General features: G+C 38.8%; 1 protein-coding gene across 5 annotated transcripts in view; it reads right to left on the reverse strand.

Moving 5' to 3' along the window:
- The window catches only part of SPOP (speckle type BTB/POZ protein), a 76,116-nt gene that overhangs the window by 41,923 nt on the left and 8,455 nt on the right, over positions 1-25,738 (reverse strand). For 2 of the 5 annotated variants that reach the window (XM_023553604.2, XM_023553603.2), the window contains exon 2: positions 7,827-7,903. The exons of the other annotated variants lie outside the window; for them this stretch is intronic. The gene's annotated coding sequence lies outside the window, so the exon portion shown is untranslated. The remainder of the gene's footprint in view (positions 1-7,826; positions 7,904-25,738) is intronic. 5 annotated transcript variants of the gene reach the window in all.

Raw genomic sequence — 25,738 nt, forward strand, 5'->3', positions numbered from 1 at the left:
GTATAGGTCTTTTACATCTCTGGTAAGATTTATTCCTAAGTATTTTATCTTCTTGGGGGCTATTATAAACGGTATTGATTGGGTGATTTCCTCTTCAGTCTTCTTTTTGTTGGTGTAGAGGAATCCAACTGATTTTTGTATATTCATCCTGTATACTGATACTCTGCTGAACTCTTCTGTTAGTTTCAGTAGTTTTCTTGAGGATTCTTTAGGGTTTTCTGTGTACAAGATCATGTCATCTGCAAATAGAGATAATTTTACTTCTTCCTTACCAGTCTGGATGCCCTTTATTTATCTAGCCTAATTGCTCTGGCTAGAACCTCCAGCACAATGTTGAATAAGAGTGGTGATAAAAGGCATTCTTGCCTGGTTCCCAGTCTCAAGGGGAATGCTTTCAGACTCTCTCCATTTAGGATGGTGTTGGCTGTTGGCTTTGTACAAATACCCTTTATTATGTTGAGGAATTTTCCTTCTATTCCTATTTTGCTGAGAGTTTTTATCATGAATGGGTGTTGAACTTTGTCAAATGCCTTTTCTGCATCAATTGATAAAATCATGTGGTTCTTGTCTTTTGTTTTATTTATGTGGTGGATTACATTAATTGTTTTTCTAATGTTGAACCATCCCTGCATATCTGGTATGAATCCTGCTTGGTCATGGTGAATTATTTTTTTGATATGTTGTTGAATTCTATTGGCTAGAATTTTGTTGAGGCTGTTTGGATCCAAGTTCTGTAATTCTGGATTACTGTTTGGAGATAGGTCTGTAATTTTCTTTTTTTGTGGTGTCTTTACCTGGTTTTGGTATCAGGGATATTCTGGCTTTATAAAACGAGTTTGGGAGTATGCTGTCCTTTTCTATGCTCTGAAATACCTTTAGTGGTAGTGGTGTTAACTCTTCTCTGAAAGTTTGGTAGAACTCTGCAGTGAAGCCATCCCTGGGCCAGGGCTTTTTTTTGTTGGGAGTGTTTTGATTAACGTTTCAATCTCTTCTTTTGTTATAGGTTTATTTAGCTGTTCTACCTTTGTGTTTACGTAGGTAGTGTGTTTCTAGAAATTCATCCATTTCTTCTAGGTTTTCAAATTTGTTAGAGTGCAATTTTTGTAGTAATCTGATAGGATTCTTTTAATTTCAATTCACCCTTGATTTTTTTAAAAGGGACAATTCAGGATGAGAATTCAGTAATTAAGTAAGGCTACCCAGAAACAACTACCAATGGACAAATTCCCTATTATACTTCTTTTCTTTGACTTTAAATATAACATGGAAACTCAGGAAAATTTTCAGTACTGATACAAATGTTTAAATCTATGTACGACTACTCAACCAGGAGCCATTAGTTAATACCCAAATTGTTTTAAGAAGAAACTTTTGAAAGCTTTTACCCTTTTAGTTTAATCAAGGCCTCTGACTGAACTTTCAGTGACTTCCCATCTCACTCGTAGCAAAAACCAAAATCCTTGCCGTGGCTGAAAAGGCCCTGATAATCTAGACCCCCCATTACCTCTCTGAACTCACCTCTATGTTCTCCCACACTTGCTGTTTTCAGCAACAACACTGCCCTTCTTTGCTGTTTTTCCTCAGACAGAATGGCTCATTCTTGTCTCCAGACTTTGTACACACTATTTCCCCTGCCTGGATAACTCTTCCCCTAGATATTCTTGTTGCCATTGTTGGGTCTTTCCATAACTGTCACCATTTCTGTGAGGCCTTCCTTCACCACCTTTCCCCAACAGCCACAATCCTATTCCCCTTTCCTTACTTTATTTTCTCTATAGCATGTTGTTGTTGTTAGGTGCCATCAAGTCAGTTTCAACCCATAGTGACCCTATGCACAACAGAATGAAACACTGCCTTACAATCATTGTTATGCTTGAGCCCATTGTTGCAGCCACTGTGTCAATCCACCTCACTGAGGGTCTTCCTCTTTTCTGCTGACCCTATACTTTACCAAGCAGGATGCCCCCTTCAGGAACTGATCCCTCCTGACAACATGTCTGAAGTATGTAAGATGCCATCTTGCCGTCCCTGCTTCTAAGGAGCATTCTGGTTGTACTTCTCCCAAGACAAAGTTATTTGCTTCTTTTGGCAGTCCATGGTATATTCAATATTCTTCGCCAACACAATTCAAAGGTGTTAATTCTTCTTCAGTCTTCCTTATTCACTGTCCAGCTTTCACATGCATATGATGCAACTGAAAATACCATGGCTTGGGTCTGGCGCACCTTAGTCTTCAAGGTGACATCTTTGCTTTTCTCTCTATAGCATATAATGTCATTTATCCTGCTATATCTTTTAACTGGAATGAATGTAAGCTCTATGAAGACAGAGATTTGTGACTGTTCTGTTGCACCATGTCTGGCACATGGTAGGCCAGAAATAAATACTTAACAAATGACTGAATCAGTCTCCTTTTCTTTAGGATTTCCATCCTTGAAAATTAATAACTCCATAAATTAAAAAAAAAACAATGTTTTCCCTCTTTATGTGTGAAACTAATTACCAAAGTTTATTTTACTAACAAGTTTCAGGTTTATGCTCTTCTCAATATTACTGAGTCATAGTTAAGGGTTAAACAGTTGATACAAATTTAAACCCTTCAGCCAAAGATTAGACAGGCTCATAAAACAAAAGACTAAATGGGCACACCAGCCCAGGGGAAAGGATGAAAAGGCAGGAGGGGACAGGAAAGCTGATAATGGGGAACCTAAGGTCGAGAAGGCAAGAGTGTTGACAGGTCATGGCAACCAATGTCACAAAACAATATATGCACTGTTTAATAAGAAACTAATTTGCTCTGTAAACCATCTAAAGCACAATAAAAAAAAAATCTGTAAATTAAAATTTTTGTTTCTTTGTTTGTTTTACCTTTTTGAAGTGTTCTAAGCTTTTTATGGTCTTTAAAAATGTTTTTCCTCCAGGGCTTGGAAACAAGTTCCCAGAAAGTTATACATAAGAATCACCTGGGGATCTCGTTAAAACCTAGATTCTGATTAGGTAGATCTGGGGTGGAAATGCAAATTCTCAGCAGGAAACTTATTAAAAATGCAAAATATCGGCAGGGGTTCCAACCAGAGGAAACCCAGTTCCAAGTCCTGTTTTCTTCCCTCTTCCTTTACGTTCTTCCATCCCCAACCTGTTTTTTCCTTCCGTTCTCTCACTAATCAATAGTTACTTTCAACTGGTAGCACATCTCTGGAATGTTTATACTTTTCACTTCTTAAAGGAAAAGATACTCCCAAATTAAAAAAAAAAAATCCCACTCCACAGCCCAAAGATCAAATAAAGGGGCAAAGACTTGACGTAAAACATGTTGTCGTTAGCTGCCGTCCAGTTGTACACCCGCCCCTCCGACTCACAGTGACCCAGGCACAACAGAACAAAATGCTACCCGGTCCTTAACTATCTCCGTGATAGGCCGCGGATCATCAGACTGTTGTGGTCCACAGGGTTTCACTGGCTGATTTTCAGAAGCAGATCAGAAGGTCTGTCTTCCCAGTCCAGTCTTAGTCTGGAAACTCCACTGAAGCCTGTTCAGCATCACAGTAACATGCAAGTCTCCACTGACAGACGGGCGGTAGCTGCGCGTGAGGTACACTGTCTGAGAATCAAACCTAGGTCTCCTAAATGCAAGTGGATAATTCTACCACTGAACCACCAATGCCTCATTGAAGTAAAAGATACTGTTTTTGCTGCCTTTCATTTTGGCAATATGGCTAGGAACAAAGCTTTAATTACCAAATAAGAGCACAAAACCAAACTTATTTTACCACTTCTACATTGTATCATCTTTATGGCATTTAAATTTATCAGGGGTCCTCTGTGTCACAAGTCGCTTTGGAAAAAATCCAAAGGCCACTTAGAAAAAGATCTGTATACTTGAGTGCTACAATCTCCTCGAAACCCTAGCTTCGAGATTACCCGTATAAACACAACCATGCACTTCCACCCTATCCTCCTGGTCTCCTCCTTTAGAAAGACTTTTGAAGTTCTTTTGTGTTAAGTACTTTAGGCTATATAATCACTCCCTCACAATCAGTATTCAATGCTTCCAGGTTTTCAGAGTACTCTGACATCCATGATCTTATTTGGAATTTCTTAACAGCTCTGGGAGGCACGCAGGGCAAGTATTTTACAAATAAGGCAATTGAAGCTCAGAGCTTATGATCTGTCATGGTCACATGGCTATTAGGTGGCTTGCGTTAAGAACACAAGTCATACAGCTCCTAATTGAATATTTCATAATTCCTGCAGCTAGGTGATTCTTGGAGCCCTGGTGGTGCAGTGGTTAAGTGGTTAAGGTTGGTTGTTCAAACCCACCAGCCACTCCATGGGAGAAAGATGTAGCAGTCTGCTTCCGTAAAGATCTACAGCCCTGGAAACCCTATGGGGCAGTTCTACCCTTCCCTATAGGGTCACTATGAGTCAGAATCGACTGAACGACAATGAATTTGTTTTTTTAAGGTGATTTTTAGATCAGATATGGCCTTTTCCTCAATATGTAAAAAAAAAAAAAGGAAAAATACAGAGATACATTTATATACTTTAGCTTTCATTTCAAATTTCATTTTCAGGTGGCAACTCTTGAAAAGTAAGCATTTGTGTTCTAATGATTTCTGAGCACCATCATTAGTGGAGACGTTCGCAAGTTATTGATAGACTCATGCCTAATTCCAAGACTGGACCTTGGGAACAAATTCTATGTCCTGATTCTTTTAGGATTACTTTCCATGGTTTAGCACGTAGTCATCATTACATAATTAAAAAAAAAAATAAAACGTCTACTGTTATAACCTATCAGAATAGTTTTCCAGTCTGAGTTCCCAAGAAACCAGTGTCTTCCCACCAGAGATCGCTCTCTCCTCAGCCACAAGTTTACAGTATTAAAAGGCACATGCTCTACCATTTAATTATACTCACTTGAGGTGTCTAATATGACTAAAACATGGAAAACCTGTCAGCTGTCCTGCTTCCCAACATATTCCACATTTATCCACTTTTGCTCAAGCCACCATTTTCTCTCACCTCAACAGTGATAACTGGTTCCTAATTGATCTCCCAGCTTCCCCTGTAGCCTTACCTATTCTCTACACAGCAGCCACAATGAGCTTGTAAAATATAAGCCAGATCATGTCACTCCCACTTAACCATGCTTAAAATAAAGTTCAGTTTCTTTCCCTGACCCTACAGGCTTCTAGAAGAGTTGGCTTCTCACACCAAATTAATCTCCTACCCTTCTCCCACATCATTAACTTCACTCCAAGTGCAGTGTCCTTCTTTCCATGAACAACCCAAGCTTGTTTCCACATCAGTGCCTTTGCACTCTCCTCCCTCAGCCTGGAAGACCCTTCTCCTAGATCTTCACATTGCTGGCTTCTTGTTATATAGGTCTTAACTCAAAAGTCACCTCTTTTTAAAAAAGCCCTACTTGGGAAGGACAACACACAATACAGGGAGAGTCAGCACAACTGGACTAAAACAAAAGCTAAATAGTTTCTTGAACAAACCAAATACTTCCAGGGACAGAGTAGCAGGGGCAGGGGTCTGGGGACCATGGTTTCAGGGGACATCTAGGTCAATTGGCATAACAAAGTTTATTAAGAATACGTTCTGCATCCCACTTTGGTGAATGGTGTCTAGGGTGTTAAAAGCTATAAAGTGGCCATCTAAGATGCATCAGTTGGTCCCAACCCACCTGGAGCAAAGGAGAATGAAGAACACCAAAGACACAAGGAAAATATTAACCCAGGAGACAAAAAGGGACACATTTACCAGAGACTCCATCAGCCTGAGATCAGAAGAACTAGATGGTGCCCAGCTACCACCAACGACCGCCCTGACAGGGAACACAACAGAGTCCCTGACAGAGCCAGAGAAAAGTGGGGTACAGAACCCAAATTCTAGTAAAAAGACCAGGCTTAATGATCCGACTGAGACTGGAGGAACCCCAGAAGACATGGCCCCCAGACTCTCTGTTAACCCAGAACTAAAGCCATTCTCAAAGCCAACTCTTCAGACAAAGTTTACACTGGACTATAAGACATAAAATGATACTTGTGAAGAGTGTGTTTCTTAGTTCAAGTGGATATATGAGACTAAATTGGCAGCTCCTGTTCAGAGGCAAGATGAGAAGGCAGAAACGGACAGGAGCTGGTTGAATGGACATAAGAAATTTGGGGTAGAAAGGAGGAGTGGGAAACTAGGGCCACATAACAATGTGTGTATACATTTTTGTATGAGAAACTAAGTTGAGCTGTAAACTTTAACCAAAAGCACAATTTAAAAAAAAAAAGGCATTCTCTAACCACTGTCAAAAGTAGCAGCCCTAATCACACCCTACACCCCTTCTATAAATTTGTTTCATGTGTATCTATTCTCTACACTGTCTACAGTTTACACCCTGATCATCTTCTGGGTGCATTTACAATTAATGACATTCTGGTCCTGCAAAGCTAAGAATGAGAACCTGAACTGTGGAGACTCTGCCGAGATAATGCCCATTTCAAAGTCACAAGCAGCCACCTGATCTTCTTCTTTTTAAGGCCTAACAGAATCTTACACCTTTTCCTTGGATGTAAACTTTCAAATCAACCCAACCTTCACCTTAGAAAATTTCCCTATTATGCTGTTTGGTCCTCTCTCTTTTAAAATTATAATATCAAGCCTCTATACTCTCTCTTTATATTTTACTTGCCTTAAAGAAATCAAGGCAGTGGTGGTGGTACAATTCTCGTTTTTCATGCTGGAGGTCCCAGTTGGATTCTAGCCAATGCACCTTATGTGCAACTACACCCATCTGTCAGTCATTCATCTATCAGACACCTGTCTATCAGCCACTGTCAGTGAAGCTTGCATATGTTGTTATGACGCTGAACAGGTTTCAGTGGAGCTGAAGGCGTGGCAATCTACTTCTGAAAGTCAAAACCCTATGGATCACAACAGTACGATCCCCAACTGATCACGGAGATGGCGCGGGATCAGGAAGTGTTTCATTCCATTGTGCATGGGGCTGCCATGAGTCGGGGCCGACTGGAGGGCAGCTAACAATGCAAAAAAGAAATCACCAGTTTTTCTGACTCAGCCTTACTCTATAGCACATGGTTCATTTTCTACCAATTAAAAAAAAAACGATCATAATAGGACTGGGGAGTTGAGATCTGTTTTCTCGGAAGTGAGTGGGTTTAAAAGAAAAATAAAAGGAAAAAATAAGTACTCTGTGGAGGAGAGATGTAAACACCAACAATTTTAATAGTGTTAGTGATTAGCTAGCGATTAGTGTTAGTGATGGTGAAAAATCAAGAAAACTTGCTAATAATACCTAATTCCTCAAAAGTAAAAGATCTGAATAAAGTGAAGGGAATTCTTCCTTTTTAGCCTGAATATTTTGAAGGCAAGGGACTTGCAGTTAGAGCACCATGTACTGCGCCTGGCACACAGAAAGTACTTCATTAATGTTTGATGAATAATTCTATAGCTGTAACAGGATCTAATGAAATCCAGTCAAATGATTTAGTTTTATAGATGAGGAAACTCAACCCCAAAGAAGCTTAGCGTCTTGCCCAATGTGCTATATTACATACAAGAGGCCAGCAGCAAGCTGAGAACAGAACCCAGTCTATCATACTATCTTCTCTGCAGTTATGTTTGAAAAAGGGAATGTTGGGCTGAAGAATTTCAAAGTGAGAAAAACAGTCAAAGTGTAATTAGGGACCAAGAAAAAAACACACAAACCCTTCGAGTGGATTCTGACTCAGTGACCCTGTAGGACAGTGCAGAACTGTCCCATAGGGTTTCCAAGGACCAGCTAGTAGATTCAAACTGCTGACCTTATGGCTGACAACCAAGCTCTTCACCACTGTGCCACCAGGGCTCCAAAAATAAAGACGATGGGTTCAATAATGATCTAGAATACAGAAAAGACCTCAGTCAGTGTCTTAGTTATCTAGTGCTGCTATAACAAAAATACCACAGAAATTAATTTTCTCACAGTTTAGGAGGCTACAAGTCTGAATTCAGGGCACTGGTTCTAGGGGAACGCTTTTTCTCTCTGTCCACTCTAGATAAAATCCTCACCTCTTCTGCTCCTGGGCGATCTTCCTGTGGTTTGACATCTCTCTTCCCCCATCTCTGCTACCTAGCTTGCATTTAATCTCTTTTATATATCAAAAGCGATTGACTGAAGATACCAAAGCCCAAAAAGCAAATCCACGGGTGTTGAGTCGATTCCTACTCATAGCAACCCTACAAGACAGAGTAGAACTGACTCACAGGGTTTCCAAGCCTGTAAATCTTTATGGAAGCAGACTGCTACATCCTTCTCCCATGGAGTGGCTGGTGAGCTCGAACCACCAACCTTTTGGTTAGCAGCTGAGCACTTTAACCACTACACCACCAGGACTCCACTGAAGGTATACCCTATACTAATCCTGTCTCATTAATATAACAGAGACAACCCATTCCCAAATGGGATTATGACCACAGGTATAGAGGTTAGGATTTACAACACACATTTTTTGGGAGACACAGTTCAAACCACAACATTATGCAGAGTCCAAATTCTCTCCATGACCAGTAAGGATTCTGGAAACAATCCAGAAAACACATGCAATGTTGACACCCCCCAGCCTAGCTTTCCAGTCTTACCTCCTGCAACTGTTCAAATTAAGTCAACTGTCAAACTATCTAACCTCATTGCTCAGTCTACATTTACAACAGAATTAAAGTGACTATACAAACTGGATTCCCTCCAAAGGATGTAGGGTTACAAAGATAAGTTTGCAACTGTATTTGTTCTTGGACCTCTATAACCTTTTCTCCCTCTCAATTTAACCAAAACTTTACTGATTAAACAGCACAGACATGTTTTGACTCTGATCCTCAAGATGCTAAAAGGCTTTCTTTATTTCCTGGAAATCCTTTCCTGTGAAAGATTCATCGCATCAGCCTAATCAAATTATTATCAAATATCCAGAATGTCCATCTTGAAACATGGTGACATCATGAGTTGGAATCGACTCAATAGCAGTGAGTTTGGTTTTGGTCTACTCTGAGGGGGGCCAATGGAGTATTTAATTTTTAGAAGAGTAAATTTTCCCATCTATACTAGTAGTGGAGTCACCAGCAAAGACAGATTTTATCCTAAGGCCAACAACTAATCTTAACATTAATCAATGTGTTTCTATTGTTTGAGCCCTTAAAATCAATCGACTATGAAAAGTATTTACCGAATGCAGTCTGGATGTCCAGTCCCATGTTGAACTGCGAACCTCACCACTATCGATTTCTTTCCTTGCTTTGAATAAGGAGAAAATGCTCTGGCCTTGAAGAGTCAGGAAAAGACTCAACTTACAGTTCAGAGAGGAACTGCTCATAGTTTCAAGAACTGAGAGCTTCCCGTCAATATGTAATATTTTCCTCCTTTAAACAATTAATTTCTCTACCATCTTTTACAGAAGATTTTGCCTTTAAATAGCAAGCCATTAAAAAGATTTCCTGTCTCCCACAAAATCATTTTGATTATGCACCACTAAGAGATATTTTTCGATACACAAAGGCTATTTCTCCATCTACAAAAGTCTAGAATAGTCAGCTAGGTATTCTGGTCAAAAGGGAAGCTTTGAGCTCAAGATACAAATTCACTTCAAAGGATTAAATACTTAAAGAACTCATAAGTTACAAAATACAGGGAAGAGTTAACACTACCGCTTTATCTCTACTAGTAGAGGTAGTTACTTTAAGAACTAGCTGTTTTACAGAGATTGACATTTTATTGGTTCTTCCAATATCATTTCTTCACAATGAGGAAAAATAAACATTAGTTAAATGAACTGTTAGAATCTGAATAGAAATAGAACAAGTCAATACACTCATAAGCTATTGCCGTTCCCAGAACCTAGTCCAGGCTTTTCAGGTTCTTTCCTAAGTGTGAGCTTTCTCATACTTACATGAGGATAATTGCCCAAGAATCACAAACATACCTTCCAGCACTAAAGTTCTATGCCCTTTTGGAAATACTGTTAAAATTATATCTCCCTCTATTCATACATGCCTTTCAAAAAATAAAAGCAATACATACACAACGTAAATAATTCACAAGTTATAGAAAGTTATAATTGAAAAGTAAGTTTCTCTCAGACCCCAAATTCCTCTCTTTAAAGCCTAAAGATAACCACTGTTGCTTTTGTATCTTCAAAAAAAAAAAAGAGTATTCTGTGTATCTGAACATCTGTGCAAGCATATCCATGTGTAAATCTCCAATAAAGTGGTAGTCCAAGAGCAAGCCCAATTATGCTGAGTGAAATAAGTCAATCACAGGACAAATATTGTATGAGACCACTACTGTAAATACTCAAGAAAAGGTTTACATACAAAAAGAAACAATCTTTAAAGGTTACGAGGGAGGGGAGGGGTGGGAATGGAAAATCGCTTAATAGACAACAGATACGTGAAAGCTTTGGTGAAGGGTAAGACTATACACAATACTTGGGAAGCCAGCACAACCTGTACAAGGCAAGGTCACAGACATATCCAAACCCCCCGAGGGACCAAACTGCTGGGCTGAAGGCTGTGGGGACCATGATCTCCAGAATATCTAGCTCAACTGGCATAACATAGTGTATAAAGAATACATTCTACATTCTACTTGGTAAGTATCATCTGGGGTCTTAAAAGCCTGTGAGTGGCCATCTAGGATACTGCACTGGTCTCACCCCTTCAGGAGCAACGAAGAATGAAGAAAACTAAAGATACAAGGGAAACATTAGTCCAAAGGACTAATGGACCACATCTACCACGGCCTCTAACAGACTGAGTCCAGTACAACGAGATGGTACCTGGCTACCACTACTGACTGCTCTGACAGGGATCACAATAGAGGGTCCCAGATAGAGCTGGAAAAAAAAAAACATAGAACAAAATTCTAACTCAAAAAGAAAGACCAGACTTGCTGGCCTGACAGAGACTGGAGAAACCCTGAGAGTATGGCCCCTGGATGCCCTTTCAGCTCAGTAACGAGTTCACTTCTGAGGTTCAACCTTCACCCAAAGACTGAACAGACCCATGGAACAAAATAGGACTAAAGGGGCACACCAGCCCTGGGGTAGGGACTGGAAGACAGGAGGGAAAAGGAAAGCTGGTGATAGGGAACCCAGCGCTGAGAAGGGAGAGGGCTGACATGTCGGGGTGGGGGGGGAAGTTGTTAACCAATGTCACAGAACAATGTGTGCACTATTTGATGAGAAATTAGTTTGTTCTGTAAACCTTCACCTAAAGTACAAAAAACAAGAGCCAGTCCAAGAGCCTGTGCACTGTTTAGTGATAGACATTGCCAAATTGCCCTGCAAAATGCAGCACCAATATATATGCCGAACATGATTCCCTACACTATTCATCTAGGATGGCCAGAAAATTAAATAAGGCAGAGAAAGAGTCATAGAGGAGTGGATACAAACAACCTTTGAGAAGAAAAGCCATAAGAAGGCCAGAAATGTCTTTTATTAATTAAGTGAACAAACTAAAATGTAGCAGACATGTTATATGGTACTGGCTTGCTATTTTTTTTTTTTAATAATTTTTATTGTGCTTTAAGTGAAAGTTTACAAGTCAAGTCAGTCTGTCACATGTAAGCTTATATATACCTTACTCCATACTCCCACTTACTCTCCCCCTAATGAGTCAGCCTGCTCCCTCCTTCCAGTCTCTCCTTTCGTGATGGTTTTGCCAGTTTCTAACCCTCTCTACCCTTCCATCTCCCCTCCAGACAGGAGACGCCAACACAGTCTCAAGTGTCCACCTGATACAAGTAGCTCACTCTTCGTCAGCATCTCTCTCCAACCCATTGTCCAGTCCCTTCCACGTCTGATGAGTTGTCTTCGGGAATGGTTCCTGTCCTGGGCCAACAGAAGGTTTGGGGACCATGACCGCCGGGATTCTTCTAGTCTCAGTCAGACCATTAAGTCTGGTCTTTTTATGAGAATTTGGGGTCTGCATCCCACTGTTCCTGGCTTGCTATTTGTTCACAAGAATTTAAGTGTTGATGTTTCCTTGAGGTACTTGTAAAAGAAGATATTAAAAGAAATAAATTTCTTTTCAAGGGGAATAAGTGAGCAACCTGTATCGCAGATTCTATGAATCCCAAGAGTTCCAGTTCCGAGGTCAGGACTTAATAACATGTATGGCCAGATTCCTCCACATATAATCCGGTCACTTTCACCCAGACATGGTTATCAGCACAGTGAAATGTGAATTTAGTTCTTCATCCTCAGCACTGGCAAAGAATCCTTATTAATTCAGCTGTTTATCCCCAAATTAAACAGGATAGTGCACGATTCCAGAGGTAATATGAAGTGTTAATAAACAAAGCAGCAGCTCTTGGAAGTATTTTTTTTTTTTCTTAATTAAATAACTGATATAATGTCTAGCAAGTAGTCAGTAAATTAGTGCTTATTAAATTCAGGGCATCTACTTTGAGAATTACCATCTTACTTTAATGGGAAGTATTGGCAAGGCGCCATGTAAACACCAGGCAACTCTGTGATATGTGTGTATGGGGAGGGCACATGAGTTTCTAAACACAAAACAAATATACATAAAAAGTTCTTATTTTACTTTCCTATTATTTGGAGCCCTGGTGGCACAGTGGTTAAGAGCTACGTCTGCTAACCAAAAGGATGGCAGTTCAAAGCCACTAGCCACTCCTTGGAAACCCTACTGGGCAGTACTACTCTGTCCTATAGGGTTGCTATGAGTTGGAATCAATTTGAAGGCAATGGGTTTTTTGGTTTTATTACTTGGTATTATCAAACCAAACCCATTGCTGCTGAGTTGGTACCGCTGGTGGATTCGAACTGCTGACCTTTTGGTTAGCAGCCCCGCTCTTAACCACTGCGCCACCAGGCTCCACTTGGTATTATAAATACTTATTATATCCTCAGTTGTAGCATGATATCACATTGGGAGAGGGAACAATATTTTGGTTTGACATTGAAATGTGGAAAAAAAATTTCACATTTGGGAAGCCAGAAACAGTACACCTAATGCCATGTATTTGTTTTCAGCAGAAGCTCCTTCTCATTTTATGAGAGAAGTGAGAAAATAAACCCAGGAACAATCAATATGAGACTATTCCCAACACCATTCTTTCCTCTCCTCACCCAAGTAGACCAACCACACTCCACACAAAATCTCTTAAGAAAACTGCCCCCCCCCCATTTCTTGTTATCAAAGAATCACACACACACACAAAAAAAAATTAGAGTGGTCTTCTAGCTTTGTTCTCACCACACCAAAAATTATCTATAGGACCCAACTCCAGACACTGACTCAGAACAGATCGTTCCAGGTGTCCAACAGGGTGATCAACTGGAAAAGGGAGGAGGAGTTGAACTAAACAAAAAAATTATATAAGAGGCCCCCGAATTCTTCCACTAATAAAGAAACCCTTACCTGGCAGGCATACGGTCTGGGCAGGCCCTTTAAGGCTGGTGTAGCTGAAAGAAAACTTCAAGTCTTCTAGGTGGTGGCAATTCTACTTAATGAAGTTCAACCCCCCACTTACCAAACTGAATTAAACAGATTAGTAGATAAAAATTTTACACTGAGAGTTTTCAAATAAAAAATTTAAACCAAAGAAAAACAAATATTCCAATCACAATTAAAAGAGGCATGCCTCACACTTAGATGAGATAATGACATCCTTCTACACAATCTACTGTTTTCAAGACACACAAGAATCTGTATCTTTGACCTGAGATTGGTAGTAAGTGGCAATCAATCAAGGAGAAAAAAACTAATGACTACCCAGAACCAAAAATCAAATCCAAAGATATTCAATTTAACACCGTGATTGCTCATTCTGTCAAGAACAAACTAAAGCAATGTTTGGCTTGGTTGCTATGTTAAACAGCAAACTACTATGACATAAAAGAAAGTAACGGCTCCCAATTGGCTGTGGACAGTCTGGTAACCAAAGTTCACAATCGCTGGTTACTGCCCATACCTGTCAGAAAAGTTTATGCAATCAGATCATGTAATTCAAATATCTTCCAAAAGTAGTTTTTTAAACCGATGTCCAATGTTCTTGAGAATTCCATACAATTTATAATTAACCTAATCACTTCTACAGATATCTCATGTCTATAAATTTTGAAACTTTCACAGTTGACATTAATTTAGTTAATTCAATACATCTTTATATAATATTTGGCAATAAAGAAGATACTGTTATCTTCATCCTTTATCCTGTGATAAAATCACAACCTTTAATTCCCACCATACTTGGAGGAAATGAAAAAAACTTATTCAAAAAGTTTGTAATGCCTAACAAATAGTACTGATGCCTTTGAATTATGGTGTTGGTAAAGAATACTGAATATACCATGGACTGCCAGAGGGACGAACAAATCTGCCTCAAAGAAATACTGCCAGAATGCTCCCTCGAAGTGAGGATGGAGAGACTTCATCTTATGTACTTTGGACATGTTATCAGGAGGGACCAGTCCCTGGAGAAGGATATCATGCTCAGTAGAGGGTCAATGAAAAAGAGAAAACCCTCAAAGAAATGGACTGACACAGTGGCTGCAACAAAGAGCTCAAACATAGCAACAATTGTGAGGATGGTACAGAACCAGGCAGTGTTTTGTTCTGTGGTACGTGGGGTCGCTATGAGTCAGAACTGACTCAACAGCGCATTAACAACAACAACAATAAAGGTTTGAAAAGGGAATGAGTGAATATATCATCATCCAGATGAAATGACCTCAAGCATTTTTACTTCTCTTTGTGAAGATTCCATATTTACCAAGTGATCATTTGATTGGCATATCATAGTAGTTACTAGCTGTATGATCTCAGGTAAGTGAACTAAAACAACAAAAAAAAATCTCTCTGTGCCTGTTTCCTCATCTGTAAAATACAGTCAAGAAAACCACACTGAAGGGTAAAAAAGTGGTATAAATAATTCAAAACAGTAAATATATATCTATATCCATAACATTATTTTGGAATCCATTATGTAATTTTGCCTATAAATTTATATCTTAGCTGAACTAATAAGAAAATAGTATTTACATAGCCTGGACTTACATTAAAGCCATCATGGGAGTGAATTCAAATAAAAGAAGAAATCCAACGTGAGATAAACTTCTATGGATACCTTACATGAGGATAATTTAAAACTATTATCTATGTGGAAACCCTGGTGGTGCAGTGGTTAAGCACTATGGCTGCTGACCAAAGGGTCAGCAGTTTGAATCCACCAGGTGCTCCTTGGAAACTCTGTGGGGCTGTTCTACCCTTTCCTATAGGGTCTCTGTGAATCAGAATGAACTCAATGGCAACTGGTTTGGTTTGGTTTTTTTTTAATTACCTGAGTCGGAATCAACTTGATGACAACGTTTTTCTTTTTACTGTGCTTTAAGTGAAAGGTTACAATTCAGGTCAGTTTCTCATACAAAAACTTATACACACATTGTTATGTGATCCTAGTTGCTCTCCCTGTGATGTGACAGCACACTCCCCTCCATCCTGTATTCCCTGTGTTCATTCAACCAGCTCCTGTCCCCCTCTCATCTCACCTCTGGACAGGAGCTGCCCACATAGTCTCATGTGTCTACTTGAGCCAAGAAGCACACTCCTCACCAGTATTATTTTATGTCTTATAGTCCAGTCTAATCTTTGTCTGAAGAGTTGGCTTCAGGAATGGTTTTAGTTTTGGGCCAACAGAGTCTGGGGGCCATGTCCCCTGGGGTCCCTCCAGTCTCAGTCAGACCATAAAGTCTGGTCTTTTTACTAGAATTTGAGTTCTACATCCCACATTTCTCCTGCTCCATCAAGAATTTTGTGTTGTGTTCCCTGTCATTGGTGGTAGCTGGGCACCATCTAGTTCTTCCAGTCTCAGGCTGATGCTCTGGTTTATATGGCCCTTTCTGTCTCTTGGGCTCATATCTTCCTTGTGTCTTTGGTGTTCTTCATTCTCCTTTGCTCCAGGTGGGCTGAGACCCATTGCTGCATCTCAAATGGCCACTTGGCTAGCTTTTAAGACCCCAGAGACCACTCACTTTTTTTTTTTTTTAATATAATAATTCCTCTCAACAGCATCCTCTTGAGGCCCAAGCTTAGCCATGAAGTTCTTTTAAAGGAAAATCTCTAAATGCCATTTGGAAATAAAAGATGAGAACAAACGAGATGCCAAAGGTAAATTCATCTAGACCTGGAACACCACGAGAGAATCATCCAAGTGAGGATTTTTCCTCCCACAGATATGAGGATCCATTATTGTATCCTAATGGACTAGAAGTGATATCAGCCTGACTGCCAGTTCAACTTACTTCATAAAATCAAGGTATTCTTGAAAGGTTATATAACAATTTCAGTACCAGAAAATATCTGAATCACGACTGTGTCTAAACCCTTTGATTTTGTAAAAGAAACTGAGATCCACAAAAGTTGCCACATGTCTGTCAAACTATATAATAAAATAAATATTTAAGTATTAGGATGTTCACTATTTAAATAATCCAGTTTTATAAATATGTAAGGAGCCCTGGTGGTACAGTGATTAAAGCATTTGGCTGCTAACTAAAAGGTTGGCGGTTTGAATCTACCAGCCACTCTGAGGAAGAACAATATAGCAGTCTGCTTCCGTAAAGATTTACAGCCTTGGAAACCCTATGGGGCAGGTCCATTGTGTCCTATAGGGTCTCTATAAGTTGAAATCGACTCAACGGCAGTGGGTTTGATATTTGGGTCCTCCTATACTTCTTGTAAAAAGAGATTTTAATGTATTCATTTTGCTTAAATTGGGCCACATCTATGTGTCTGCTATATCTTAGAGTTCAATACTGTATAACTTCAGATAGACTAAAAATAAAATCACAGTCCTCTGGGATATAACTTAACTCCCATACCAGCCACTCCATGGCACCATACACGAACTCACATCTCCAGTTGCTCTAGCAGCTATGCTCTAGCCTATTCGTCAGCTCATACATAAAACCATGTGCCTTCCTCAAAGCTGTTCACACTATTCTGAAAGCCAGAGATGGCCTCCTATCTCCTATCTGAATCCTTTCCGTCATTCCTGATCCAAGTCAAGCCCTACCCTGCCTTGAAAGAATTTCCTAATCCCCCCAGTTCACTGTGAATTCCTATCATACTTATTGTCACTTTCTTGGCAATTAACAAATGTTATTTCAGGGCCTCTTACCTGGCAACTAACATCCGATGCCCAGAAGTAGAATTCTTCTGTGTATGTCTTTCCCAACTGAAGATTTGCATTCAATAGGTCTAGTGAGACCTAGGAAAGGTATTTTTTTTTTTTTTTTAAACTTATGAGCTAGGTAGCCTCTGATCAAATGAAGAAGAAAACAGCTGGTAGTAAGAATAAGATTTTTCTTCTTCATTAAAATGTCTTTTAATGCTGTTTAAGTTTCTTTTCAATCATAAAATTACTTAAAGACTAGAAAGGAAAAAAATGTTATGTTGCATACCCTTTAACACGGCAATTCCATTTTGGGAATCAATCCTAAGGAATCAATGTGATCAGTACATAAAGATTTATGTACAAGGATGCTCATCACAGCATAATTTATAGTGCAAAAATTTGGGAAAAAATAAGTTATTAGTAAGGAGTTAGCCAAATAAAATATGATGTATTCAAATAAAGATTAGTTTTTATTCACACAAAATCTATACCATACTAATGAATTAAAAAAAATTTTTTAAAAGCAATATTTTAAAATGATCCAATTTTTGAAAAGATATAAACATCTATGTGCATATACACATTTAGAGAAATGTCCAGTAAGATATTTGGCAAAATGTTAACTGTAGTTAACAGCATGGTGATATTTTGGGCAATTTTTACTTTTCTGTTTTTTTTCATGAGTTATTCTATAATCAGAAAAAACAAATATTTTCATTCTGAAAACATAGTTTGGATTTTGAAATTACACACAATTGTTGTTAATGATTTGTGTGTATAGTGCTCTTATTTACTATCATCACCATTTTAAGGAGTGACACGCTAGCTCCTGAAGGGTAGTAGTCCCTAACAACACATCAAAGTTGACATGCCCCAGTGGCACAAACTGTTAAGCACTCACCAACTAAATAAGAGGTTTGCAGTTCAAATCCACTCAGAGGTGCCTCGTAAGAGAAGCGTAACTATCTGCTCCTGAAAGGTCACTACCTTGAAAATGGAGCGCAGTTCTACCCTGCCACGTGGGGTTGCTGTGAGTAGGAACTGAGTTGATGACAACTGGAAAACAGGTCATGATAAAGACCACACATTTTGTTATTTTCATAAACTTTGCTACTTCCAAGGTAAGTCAATTTTATGTAATGAAACCCAGATCTGTTTCAAACTTCACCAGCTTTTCCAAGACCCAATGCAATAGATCCAACTGCCTGCCTGCTTAGGCAGCCTTTCCTAAATGTCAATACATCCAAAGCCAAACACTATCTTTTTTCCCAAACCAGCTCCTCATGACTGCTTTATATCTGTTAATGGACCAATCGATCATTCATCTGGGCTTAATATCAAAAAGTTATCTTTCATTCCTTGCCTACTGTCTACCCTACTCAAAGTGGCTCTACACATCCTCAAATGTCTCCATGCCTACTCTTTTCTAGTCCTACTGCCATCATCCCAGTTCACAATAGCATCAATTCTTATTCAGACAATTAGAAAAGGCTAACTCCTCCATACCTCCAGCTCTTTTCTTACCAAATTTATACTATATGATACCATTTAGCTACTTTTACAACTATCAATATGCAGATGATGTAAAAATTGATTACTTCAAGCCCTGACTTCACTTCGAGCTCCACTAGTATATCTGCCTACTGAACATACTTAGCTTCATTCGCATCTCAAATTGAACATATCTAAAATTAACTCCTGATTTCTGATCTTCCTTCCAAATTCCATGCCTACTCCTCTCATTCCTCTCCACACCCCTACACCCCAGTTCAGTAAGTGGCACCTCTACCCATCCAGTTGTTTGAGCCAGAAACCTGGAAGTCATTCTTGACACCTTCCTCTCCTTCAACCTCCACATTCAATCTATAATTAAATGGAGTCTTTCCTTAACATATTTCTCAAATCCATCTACTTTTTTCCATCTCCTCTATCAGCAAGTTCCACCTTATTTAAGATTCTTATCTAAGTGGTCTAAGGTGCAGCCCAGGCATGAGGTGATTCTAATATGCAGTTAAGGTGAGAACCTGTGCTGTACAGGATCTGGACTCCCACCACCCTCTCTGGCCTCATTTCTACTTTATTTGCTCACTTAACCCATAACTACACTGGCCTTCTTGTTGGTTCCTTGAACATGTCAGGTACATGAATGCCTCATGGCTTTTGCTCTTGCTCTCCCGTCTGGAGTGCTCCTTCCATTAGAAATCTGTATGGTTCAGTCATATTACCCTTTCCCCCAGTTATTAAAATTTTGTAGTAAAATATATATAACAAAGAAATTGTTATTTCAACCATTTTTAAGTGTACAGTTCAGTGACATTACATTCACTATGTTGTGCAATCACCTCCATTTCCAAGTTTTTCATCACCACAAACAGAAACTCAGTACCCCTTAAGCAATAATTCCCCATTCTCCCTGCAGCTCCTAATAACCACTAATAAACTTTTGCCCCTAGGCATTTGCCTATTCTAGTTATTGCATGTGAGATCATATGACATTTGTCCTTTTGTGTTTTATTTCACTTAGCACAATGTTTTCAAGGTTCATCCACATCACAGCATGTACCAGAATTCCACTTCACTTTATGGCTAAATAATATTCCATTGTGTGTATATATCACATTTGGTTTACCCATCTGTTGGTCAACATTTGGGTTGACTGCCACTTTTTACCTCTGTGAATAATGCTGCAATGAACACTGGTGTACAAGTATGTGTTTGTATCCCTACTTTCAAGTCTTTTGGATATATATGTAGGAGTTGAACTGCTGAGTCATATGGTAATTCTTTAATAACTTTTTGAGGAAATGCCAAGCTGTCTTCTACAGTGGCTACACCATTGTATATTCCCACCAGCAAGCAAGAGGGTTCCAATTTTTCCACATCCTAACCAACACTTGTTATTTTTGTGATATCATTTCCCATTTCTCTGATAATGGCCATCCTAGAGGGTATGAAGTGGTATCTCATCGTGGTTTTGATTTGCATTTCCATGATGACTAATAAGGAAACCCTGGTGGTGTAGTGGCTAAGAACTAAGGCTGCTAACCAAAAGGCTGGCAGTTTGAATCCACCAGGCAATCCTTGGAAACCCCATGAGGCAGTTCTGCTCTCTCCTGTAGGGTCGCTGTGAGTTGGAATCGACTCGATGGCAGCAGGTGTATGTGTGAATGACTAACAATGTTGTGTATCTTTTCATTTACTTACTGACCATTTGTATGTCTTCTTTGGAGAATTGTCTATTCAAGTCCTTTGCCCATTTTTTAATTGGGTTGTTTTTCTTCTTTTGTCGTTGAGTTACAGGACCTCTTCATATAATCTGAGTTAAATCCTTATCAGATATATGGTTCCCAAATATTTTTCCCCATTTCAAATACTACCTTTGTAGTGGTTTAGTGAGGCCTTCCCTAGCCATTCTATCTAAAATTGCATCCTCCTGCCCAATACTCCATTATCCCTTTTTTGGTCTTTATTTTCCTCTTTGGGACTCATCACCTTCTAACATACCATATTTTATTTATCTTGTTTATTGCCTGAATATATGCTCCATGAGAGCAGGGATTTTTATCTGTTTTATTCCTCAGCTGTATTCTCAGCATCTAGAACAGTGTCTGGCACACACCTGATGCTCAATTAATATTTGTTAACTCCTCGGCTTTTCTGACCTTCCCCAACTAAATTTAATCTCCCTGTTTTTCTCCCTAATAGTAATTTATTCCTTTCCTTCATAGCATTTACAACAACTTATATTTGTGTTGTTGTAAATTTGTGTTTACTTGTTGAAGGGTCTTCCCACTCCATGAGAGTAGGGTTTTTATTTGGTTTGCCATTGTACACCGTGCCTTGTGCTATACATGGCACAAAGTAGCTATTCCATAGAATATTCAACAGATGAATGAATGAATGAACGTGGTCAAATAAATTTTCTGAAAGCTCACTCTGATCATGTTATTTCTTTAATTAAAAACTTTGAATAATTCTATTATGAAAACATTCTGCATCCCACTTTGAAATGTGGCGTCTGGGGTCTTAAATGCTAACAAGCGGCCATCTAAGATGCAGCAATTGGTCTCAACCCACCTGGAGCAAAGGAGAATGAAGAACACCAAGGTCACACGATAACTATGAGCCCAAGAGACAGAAAGGGCCACATGAACCAGAGACTTACATCATCCCGAGACCAGAAGAACTAGATGGTGCCCGGCCACAACCGATGACTGCCCTGACAGGGAGCACAACAGAGAATCCCTGAGGGAGCAGGAGATCAGTGGGATGCAGACCCCAAATTCTCATAAAAAGACCAGACTTAATGGTCTGACTGAGACTAGAGGAATCCCGGCGGTCATGGTCCCCAAACCTTCTGTTGGCCCAGGACAGGAACCATTCCCGAAGACAACTCATCACACATGGAAGGGACTGGACAATGGGTGGGAGAGAGATGCTGATGAAGAGTGAGCTACTTGTATCAGGTGGACACTTGAGATTGTGTTGGCATCTCCTGTCTGGAGGGGAGATAGGAGGGTAGAGAGGGTTAGAAACTGGCAAAAATCGTCACAAAAGGAGAGACTGGAAGGAGGGAGCAGGCTGACTCATTAGGGAGAGAGTAAGTGGGAGTATAGAGTAAGGTGTTTATAAGCTTATATGTGACAGACTGATTTGATTTGTAAACTTTCACTTAAAGCACAATAAAAATTATTACAAAAAAAAAAAAAACTTTGAAAGTTCCCATCATTAAACCCAAACTGCCTGGCCTTGGTAGAAGACCTTCCATGTTCTGGGCCAATTTACTTTCCAGTCTGATTTCCCATTACTCTATGTATCCTTTGCTTCAGTCATACAACACTGTTTGTTATTTCCAGTACATACCCCATACTAACAAACACTGCATTTCCCCACCTCCACATATTTGCTCATGAAATTCCTTCTGCCTGAATTCCCTTCCCCATTTCTGCCAATTCTAGCCTTTATAATACCTGCCCTTCCAAGCCCAGCTCAAATGTAATCTTCGCAAAGGTTACCTCATCCCAACTTCCCCAAATGAACATCTGTTCCTCTTTTAAACACCAAAATATAAAATACTGGTTTAATCCCCACTCATTTCTGAACACACCCTTCTCCCACTTTTTCCAATCCCCTTTACTTACAGTCATTCTATAGATATTTGTTGAAATGTCAGTTATCACCACTACTCCTTTCTCCCAGTCACAATACATACTCAAATTGCTATGGGGTGGAGGGAGGGGGAAATGTTTCTCTTTAGCAAGACCTTTTAATAATCAAAAGATATAAAACCGGAACAGTAAATTCCCAGCCATAACCCTCCTTTTCTATGCTTCTTCTGGAAAGTCAAGGGCTTCCCAAATACAAATTTTGGAGCTCAGATTTTTTAATGTATTCAACTGCTTGAAAAAATGTTAAGCTGTATATGCTACTACGACAACACAAATTCCATACAATTTATTAAAATGGGTTATCCTTCTAAGATTATCACATACATGAAAGCATACCTGGCTGAAAACCAGAGTACCTTAAACTCTGATGCTTGAAGATAATTCCTAGAAAAGCATTTCTGTTCAATGAGAAATCTGAAACTTTTTGTGATCTTTAAAAATATCCCATTATTTCTATATCATGTTAAGTGATGTTAAGTGACCACTAACAATCCAGTAAAATCCTACTTGCATCTCAAGTAATAGACCTTTGTTTCCCCACCTACACCCTCTCTTCAAGTCGTAGTTCTCTAACTGTGGTCCATGCATCCCTGAAGGTCACTAAGACCCTTTCAAGGTGTACATAAAATCAAACTATTTTCATAAAAATACTATAAAATTATTTCCTTTTCATTGTGTTGACATTTGCACAGATGTGCAAAAGTAATAAGGGGTAAAAACTGCTATCTTAGCACAAAGTAATGACATCCAACTGTATTAGAATCATTGTCCTTCACCATCATGCGCTGGTGGGTTAAAAAAAAAAAGAAAAAAAGCCCATTTCACTTAAGAATGCCCTTGATGAAACAGTAAAAGAAAAATTAATTTTATTAAATCTGAATCCTGGAGTACATGTTTTTTAAATATTCTGTGTGATGAAATGGGAAATACGCACAAAGCCCTCCTGCAGGATACTCAGGTACCACGGCTGTCTGCAGGAAGAGCACCTGTGACTGTGTCTGAGTTGTGAGCTGAACTAGCTGCTTTTTTTAGGGAACGCTACTTTTACATGAAGGAACAATGGACCAACTGTCATTCAGACATGGGTATCTACCAGACAGTTTCTGTAAATGGAGTGTGTCACTTCAAGGAAAGCAACGGACAGTATTTGTTGCCAATGATAAAATCCAAGCTTTTAATCAAAAATATAGAATTTTGGAAAACTTGTATGTGCCATGGTAAGCTTGCGCAATACTTACAGCCTTTTCTGATGAGATAGGTGGTGATATTAATTCATGTGGTTTTTTTGATACTGCATTATGAAATGTGTCAATAATTGGAAGAGTTACATAACTCAGCGAACCAATACTTCCCAAATGACCAATATGTGGTTTTATAAAATCACGTATGGGTATAAGATCCAGTCCAAGTCCAAGACTGATCAATGGGTTTTAATGTAACAGTAACACCAATAATGCTTTTAGATTCCACACTGAAACCTAACTTATTAGAAACCACAACTTTTCAAGTTTTGGTGTAGTATCAGAGAAGATATGCACAATTATCTGAAAAGGCTATAAGATACTCCTCCTTTTTCCAACCACATAGCCTTGTGAGGCCATATTTTCCTCCTATACTTTAATTAAAAGAATCTATCACATCAGATTGAATGGAGAAGCAGATATGAGAATCTAGCTGTCTTCTACTAAGCCAAATATTTAAGAGATTTGCAAATATGTAAAAATATGCCACTTTCTCACTAATTTTTGAAAAAAATTACTTTTCATAAAAATGTATTATTTGTTAATATTAAATTGGTTTATTATTTGTTATTTTTATATTAATAAATATTTTAATTTTTTTTTTCAGCTTTAATTTCTAATTTGGTAAACAAAAGCTCTCTGGGGTCCTCAATAATTTTTAAGAGTATAAAGGAGTCCTGAGATCAGAACTTTTGAGAAGGACTGCTCTAAGGGAATCTGCCTCTGACTCCAGCCACCTCCAAAATTGCTCTGTTTGTACCAAATCTTCCCCACTCCCATCCTCAAGGTGAGTTGAACCTGGGCACTCATCTGGCCAGGAAAAATCAATCCTCAGACTGACAATCAGACCTCTCTCAGGAATCTGAATGAAGACTTATGAAGACACTAGAGTCCATTAACTCACCGCTGAGATCTGGTGGTTCCACTTTTCCTTGCATTCTACAACAGCTATTTCCTTTTGATAAATCTCCTTTTATATGAGCTATTTTAAATATGTTTCTTTTCTTTATGATCAAGATAGCCTTAACACCATAAAATCTCAATGCCTTCACCAAAAGTGTTTTTTATTCGGTGTCTTGGATACCAAGTTATAACAAAATTTCTCTCAATCAATGATTATATCCCTATAAAAGTGGAAAGCACTCCAACAAAACAAAACACTGAATGGCAATTATAGGCTCATTCAGAACAAGGGACATATTTAACGATCAGCTGCTAGATCGGGAGGTTTGATCTTTCTCCGTTTTCTTGGAGAAGGTCGTTATATATCATGTCAATATACTTTAGACAGCAAGCGCCTTCATTAAAATGGACCAACCTGACATCGTTTTTCAGGGATCCTGATGAATAGAAAAAGATAAGGTAGTGAGATTTGCCCTACCAGATATGAAAAATATTATAAAGCTATGATAATTAAGACAGGGCAGTACCAGCAAAAGACAGACATGCAGACCAATGGTACAGAACAGAGAAAGTAAATACAAACCCTTGTCTATATGGAAACATATACGTGGCCTTACGAAGTAGTAGGGGGCAGATGAACTACTCAATAAATGATGCTGGAGCCCCAGGTTATTCTTAAGGAAAAAAACTAGATCTCTACTTCACATTGAACATCAAAATAAATTCCAGGTGGATTAGAGACCTAAATGTGAAAAGAAAAACTTTTACAAGAAAATATAGAATGTAAGTTTATTACCTCAGTATGGGGGGAAATTGTTCATTAAGGCACAACAAATACAAACCATAAAGGAAAAACATAATAAATCTGACTATATAAAAGTTTAAGGTTCGATAAAAGATAAAATAAAGTTAAAAAGCAAATTAAAACAAAGAGATAGCACTTTATACACATTACATTGAAAAATATTAAAGTCTTATACACCAGCTGTTTGTCAGGATGTGGTATAATCAGAAGTCCACCACAATTTTTGATGGAATTGTACATTGGTATAACTTCTTTAGAAAACAAATTAGCAATAGTCAGTAAAGCCAAAGATGTTTATAACCTATGACCTTGGCAATCCCACTTCTACGTGTATACCTAGAGAAAGTCTGGCACACATTCACAAAGAGTTGGGCACAAGAAGGTTTATTGAAGGATTCTGTATAAGGACAAAAAACTGGAA

Source organism: Loxodonta africana, chromosome 18 (assembly GCF_030014295.1).
Source record: "Loxodonta africana isolate mLoxAfr1 chromosome 18, mLoxAfr1.hap2, whole genome shotgun sequence".
Classification (NCBI taxonomy): domain Eukaryota; kingdom Metazoa; phylum Chordata; class Mammalia; order Proboscidea; family Elephantidae; genus Loxodonta; species Loxodonta africana.